The sequence below is a fragment of the Pleurodeles waltl genome, chromosome 10, assembly GCF_031143425.1.
Source record: "Pleurodeles waltl isolate 20211129_DDA chromosome 10, aPleWal1.hap1.20221129, whole genome shotgun sequence".
Classification (NCBI taxonomy): domain Eukaryota; kingdom Metazoa; phylum Chordata; class Amphibia; order Caudata; family Salamandridae; genus Pleurodeles; species Pleurodeles waltl.
This window is the reverse complement of record NC_090449.1, coordinates 979,427,615-979,433,614: the sequence shown is the minus strand read 5'-3', so window position 1 is coordinate 979,433,614 and position 6,000 is coordinate 979,427,615.

The following is a 6,000-nucleotide window of genomic DNA, read 5'->3' as shown; positions in this document are numbered from 1 at the left end:
TCTAGGATGCCTACACTTTATCACACCCATACTGTTTGCTGAGTAGAATGCATAAATATAATCCAACAGCACTAATGTGTGTTATGTATTTAACTACTGAGGAAAAAAATTGCATTGCTTTTCATCCCAAAGAATATTTGTATCTCATGCTCTTCATTTCATATCCCTTATGCTTCGTACAGTTTTTGAGTACTTGAAAACAATGTATTCCTGCCGTTTTACCACCCTGGTTCAGATTAAATGTCTTGACATTATAATTTAAATCTCACCCAAGGAATCTTCCACCTTGATTTGGTCATTGGAAGATATACACCTCTGCTTTTCTTCAAATATGTACCCCAAGTGTCAGACTCAAAAAAAGGAAAGGATTCCACATCTAGCTTATGCAGTCTCAATGGCTGTCACTCTAAGAGAATGCCATTTAAATGCCATCCTACTCATGCAAGCCAGTGCCTGTTAATGATGTGCTGTAAGCAAAATGGCATACAAAATGCCTTATTAAACGTTTGAGGACAATTTAGTTAAGTAATTTGGGGGATTTCCCTTTCTAGTTATTCCATTCTTCTGAATAAAGACAATTTACCTTGCTTATCAATGAATTATTGTTGTGATTTGGGGATAGAATGTTTGCTTGTTATTGTATGTGGGGTGAAATGTCTAATTTCAAGGCAGCTTGTCATTGTATGTGGGGTTGAATGTCTAGTTTTAAGGCAGTGCCATGTAGAGGTTCTGAACATTTGGTACTCTCCGTCCCTCAGCCTAGTGTAATGGGCTAAGTGGGGCGCTTTCATGAGCTTTAGTTGAAGACCTCTCCCAGTACACATCCATGTTGGCTCATTATACAAATTTTGTCCTGTGGGACTAATGATGTCCTAGGCAGAATTACATTGTTATTTACATGCTGCAAATTACATAAATATTCATGAAGTTACATACATATAACTATTCACTTTAGTGCACTGAAAGAAAGAATACATTGAGAGATTTTCGTCCAAAAAGTTATGGGTAGGTGAATACAATAACAATGTAACAGATTGCTATAGTGATGGTGTTGCTTTGGTATTGAAAAAGGGATTATAAAAGGAAATGTAATTGATGACCCTGAAAGACAATCATGAGGTGGAGTAAGTTATGAAGTTAGTTTTTGTTGTATCAATCCAGTTCTCTTGTGGGACTTTATCTAGATTTTCTGAATGTGATTGTTCAAAATCTGAAAGCAGCAGGCTGATCTTTTGCCTCAAGTTGGCTTCCGCCTGAAGTCTTAGTGGACTGTAAATCAGCGCCTTGTGAAGCTTAGTAGACACGGTTTTCCTAAAGAAGACAAAGACTCTCAGAGGTTCAAAGTATCCAGATGAGGTTTAAATATTGCATCACTGCAACACAATCCAAATGTTAAAGTTCTCACTCTCTGTGCACAAACAACAGCTTCAAATAGATATAAAGAATGAACTTTATGACCCCTTGTTAGACCTGACAGCCTTAGGATGGTCATCCCCCAACTTTTTCTGTGCCTCCCTCCACTTTTCTGACACTGTTTTTGCTGCTTTTAGGACTCTGCGCTCTTTACCACTGCTAACCAGTGATAAAGTGCATATGCTCTCTCCTTTAAATATGGTAACAGTGGTTTCTACCCAATTGGCATATTTGATTTACTTATAAGTCCTTAGTAAAGTGCACTATCTGTGCCTAGGGCCTGTAAATTAAATGCTACTAGTGGGCCTGCAGCAATGATTGTGCCACCCACATAAGTAGCCCCTTAACCATGTCTCAGGCCTGCCATTGCAAGGCCTGTGTGTGCAGTTTCCCTGCTACTTCGACTTGGCATTTAAAAGTAATTGCCAAGCCTTACATTTCCATTTGTCTACACATGTCACCCCTAAGGTAGGCCCTATGTAACCCCCAGGGCAGGGTACTATGCAGATAAAAGGCAGGACATGTACATATGTGTTGTATTTGGCCTGGTAGTGGAAAACTCCTAAATTCGTTTTCCACTACTGTGAGGCCTGATCCTTTCAAAGACTAGCATCAGGAGTGCCATAATATACTTTTTGAGTGCTAGATTGTGTTCTGAAAGGGGTAAACAGGTCATATTTAGTATGGCCAGAATAATGATAGAAAATCCTGCTTATTGGTGAGGTTGGATTTTATATTACTATTTTAGAAATTACACTTTTAGAAAGTGAGCATTTCTCTGTATTTAAAAACTATCTGTGCCTTACAGGCTGTCCCCAGTAAACGTCTAGGCTGGGCTGGTTGACAGTTCCCTTGTGCATTTCACCCAGACAACCACAAACACAGGCACTCAGTCACACCTACACTCATCTGCATATTGAATGGGTCTTTCTGGGCTGGAAAGGGTGGACAGCCTGACACTTACATTTCAAAGGCTAGTGGCCTGCGCTCACTCAATGGACTGCCATACCCCCATACTGGTACCCTGGCATACAGGCCTGCACTGAAATGGGAACGTGTGCACTTCAAAACTACTCTTTGAAGTCTCCTCACTCCAAAGGCATGTTTGGTATATAAACTGGGTCTCTTACCCCAGTAACTCAGACACTTCTGGACCTGCACCTGAACTCTTTCAGAAGACCTGCCTGGCTGCCCAAAGGACTCCCTGGACTGCTTTGCTGCAAAGGACTGCTGCCCTGCTGCCCTGCTGGCCTCTGACTGTGCTGGAAGGACTTTGAATTCCTCTCAAAGTGCTCGCCAATGGCTTGGATTGAGCTTGGCTTCTGTTCTGGGGTCTCAGCGACTGCAAAGACCTCCACTGCTAGCTTTTTTCTGGTACACCGCCTTCAGCGAAGTCTGAACGACTTCAGCGACACCAGCGATGCCGCAGCCTGCTCCTGTTCCATGGACCTCACTGCACGCAATGACTTTAGCCTGCAACACAAGTCTGACATCCCCGCGACTCCGCTGATGTAACCCAGGGTCATCGGGACACTGCAAAGTCGACACATCACGTCCTGACGGACTGGAACCAGCAAACCCGCCGGGCCACAAGGAATCGAGGCATTGCGGACAATGACGCATCATCTCCCCCTGCATCTGGACAGAGCCGACGCGGCACCTCCACCTGCCTTGCAGTGCAGAACCGACGCCTCTCTCATCGGATGCCATAAGAGACTAACGCTGCACCAACTCTACTGACGCCTCTTTCCAACTCTATGCAACGTCCTTGTTCTTCGTTTTTAAAAAGGTACTGGAGCTGGGGGTTCGTGTGACTCCATGACCGGCACCGGGGGTGTCGAATTGTTGGGAACAACTCCCTCAATGATGCCCTGATACCAAAAAACATATTGAAATACCACTTATTAATCTCAACAAAACTCTCCACCCTGAGGTCCTGCTGTGACACTTCCAGGCACTTCACAAGTTACCACACTCTACTTCCCAACCTCCCATTCATTCGTTCTGAATCCTCTGCCCCCTCTATCTTCTTGGGCAGCTGCCTCTGCGTTCCCTTTAGGGGATTGAGGCGATGTGTGGCAGTTGCTGTACTTTGTAGACGCCATGACTCGAAAGTGTGCTCTGAACGACTCTCAATGGGATGCTCAAGCTGGCTTGTGAGAGGGGGCTTAGTGGAAGCGAAAGACAGTGAGAGAGAGAAAGAGAGACAGAACAAGGCTTGGGAATGTGTCCGCCCGGCTCATTTCCCCTTTTGATTACATTTGTTCCTAAAGTCCTGGTTTCGGATCCTCTCTCTCTGTTTATGACACAATTATATATATATATATATATATATATATATATATATATATATATATATATATATATATGTGAGGGATGAAGCTGCAGGTAAGTTGGGATGTGGGAGGTCTGCCATTATTTCACAACTGCCCATCCCCCCGCAGCTATGTGTACAACCAGTGGAAAGAAAATATGCATTGATCAATATGATTTCTTGTGCTAGACTACAATCCCCACAATCCACAGCGAGGGTGGCTATTTTGAAGCTACGCCTATAATACTGCTTTGCCTTTCAATAGAGATGGTTAAGTAAGTTAGTTGTTTCAGGTACAACTTACAGCGGAAGTTACAAGTGTTAGGCTTCACAACGTGGGTGCTGAAAGTAAGGATTGAAAGTTCAAACCTAAACAGCAACTGTTAAGGAAACACATATAACAAAAGCTGCAATAACATCATAATAATAGAAGATAGACATGTAAGTCTTGACTTTTATCTGCAGCGTAAACGGACAGGAATAATAACACTGAAGGTAAATTAATAAGGTGTCCTGTAATTACCTGAGACAGGATAAAATACTGCCAAGAACCACCATGGATAGAAGAGAAGAAGACAAGAGAAGAAGAGTGGAAGAAAGGCAAGCAAAGGAACAGATTCACATGCAATAACAAGAGATTGTAGTAGACTGTCACGGTCATAATAGAGAAGTGAAGAATCTGAATGAGTTCGGAAAACTTGGCATTGGTGGGGTATTCTGCCATGAGAGAATGCACTCATAGGAGCATGACAGGTAAGAGAAGAAACAGGATTATTCTAATAAAAAAGACGGGATGGACACTGCAGCTGCAGGCCCAACAGGGACATGAGGTGGTTTGCTGTGATCCATGTAGAAGCTCATAAGCTTCAAAAGCGACAAGGGAAAGGGCCACAGAAATAAGAGTAGGAGCCAAGTTACCTTGGACAACAACAAGTACAGAGCAATAAGGAGATACACAAGTAAACAGAATAACATAATCCATGCAGGCTGTCAGCAAGAAAAGGACAAACTGGAGTAGGTCCACAGTCCAGAGACCACAACACAAGGCAGACTATCCCAGTCAAAAAAACTGTTACTCAAATACTGGAAGTGAGGGGTAGACTTAAAAAAGGTCAGTGCAGGAGCCAAAGGAGATGGTCTTGCACCCTTTATCACATCACAGGATCTAAGGGTTTCTTAGAAATGGGGTCTTTGGTTGACAGTCAGGTTGCCCCCTGTCCAAGCAAGGACCCTCACTTTAGTCAGGGTAAAGAAGAATCACCCTCTGTTAACCCATGCTTACCTCCTTGGTAGATTGGCACGAGCAAGCAGGCTTAGCTTCAGACAAAATTAGTAAAGTATTTGTACCAACACACGCAGTAATACAGTAAAAACAATACAAAATAGACAACACCAGTTACAAAATAGTAAATATTTATCTGAACAAAATAAGACCAATACCACAAAAATCCAATGTACACAAGTCAAGTTATGAATTTTTAAAGATTTAACTCAAAAATAGTGCTTAGAAACCCACATGCTTCTATTAGGTGATGACGGAGTCGTTCCCAACAATACGACGGTAATGGCGCTGGTCACGGAGACACACAGACCCCCAGGTACAATACCTTAGTGAAATGAAAAAACAAGCTGTTGCACGGAGTTGGCGATCCCGGTATCACAGGTTGTGAAACTGCGTTGGTTCCAGTGCTGCGGAGCGAAGAAGCAGAGGCGTCACAAAGAGGCGTTGGGTCCTTGCTGCGGAGCGGTGAAAGTGAGGCGGCGTCGGTGCAGAGCATTGAATCCACGCATTTCGGGTGGGGTCGATATCCAGCGATCGCCGTGTGGTGCGGTGTCTTCTACAGAGTTGGGGACTTCGGCTGGGCTGCAGTGTCATCAGGCCTGTGGGGTCGTTGCACTCCAGCGAGGGCCACGGGCTCGGTTGCAGGTAGCATCATGGGATTCGTCAGCAGCATCGGACCAGAGTCGCCCGAAGTCGGTTTACTTAGTTTTTCTTGGTTTTTCCATCGGCTTTTCCTTTCATGGGCCCACAGACTGAATTAGGCACCACTTGGCAGGGCAGGAGTCTCAGCAGAGAGTCCAGGTGCTAGTAGAGGAAGTCTTTGATGGCCCTGAGACTTCAGAACAGGGTGCAAGCTCAGTCAAAGCCCAGGAATATACCACAAAGTCCAGCCTTTGTCCCCTTTCACAGGAAGAAGCAGCAACTGCAGGATAGCCCAACAAAGCACATTCACAGGCAGCACTTCTCCTCAGCTGTTCAGCTATTCTCCTTG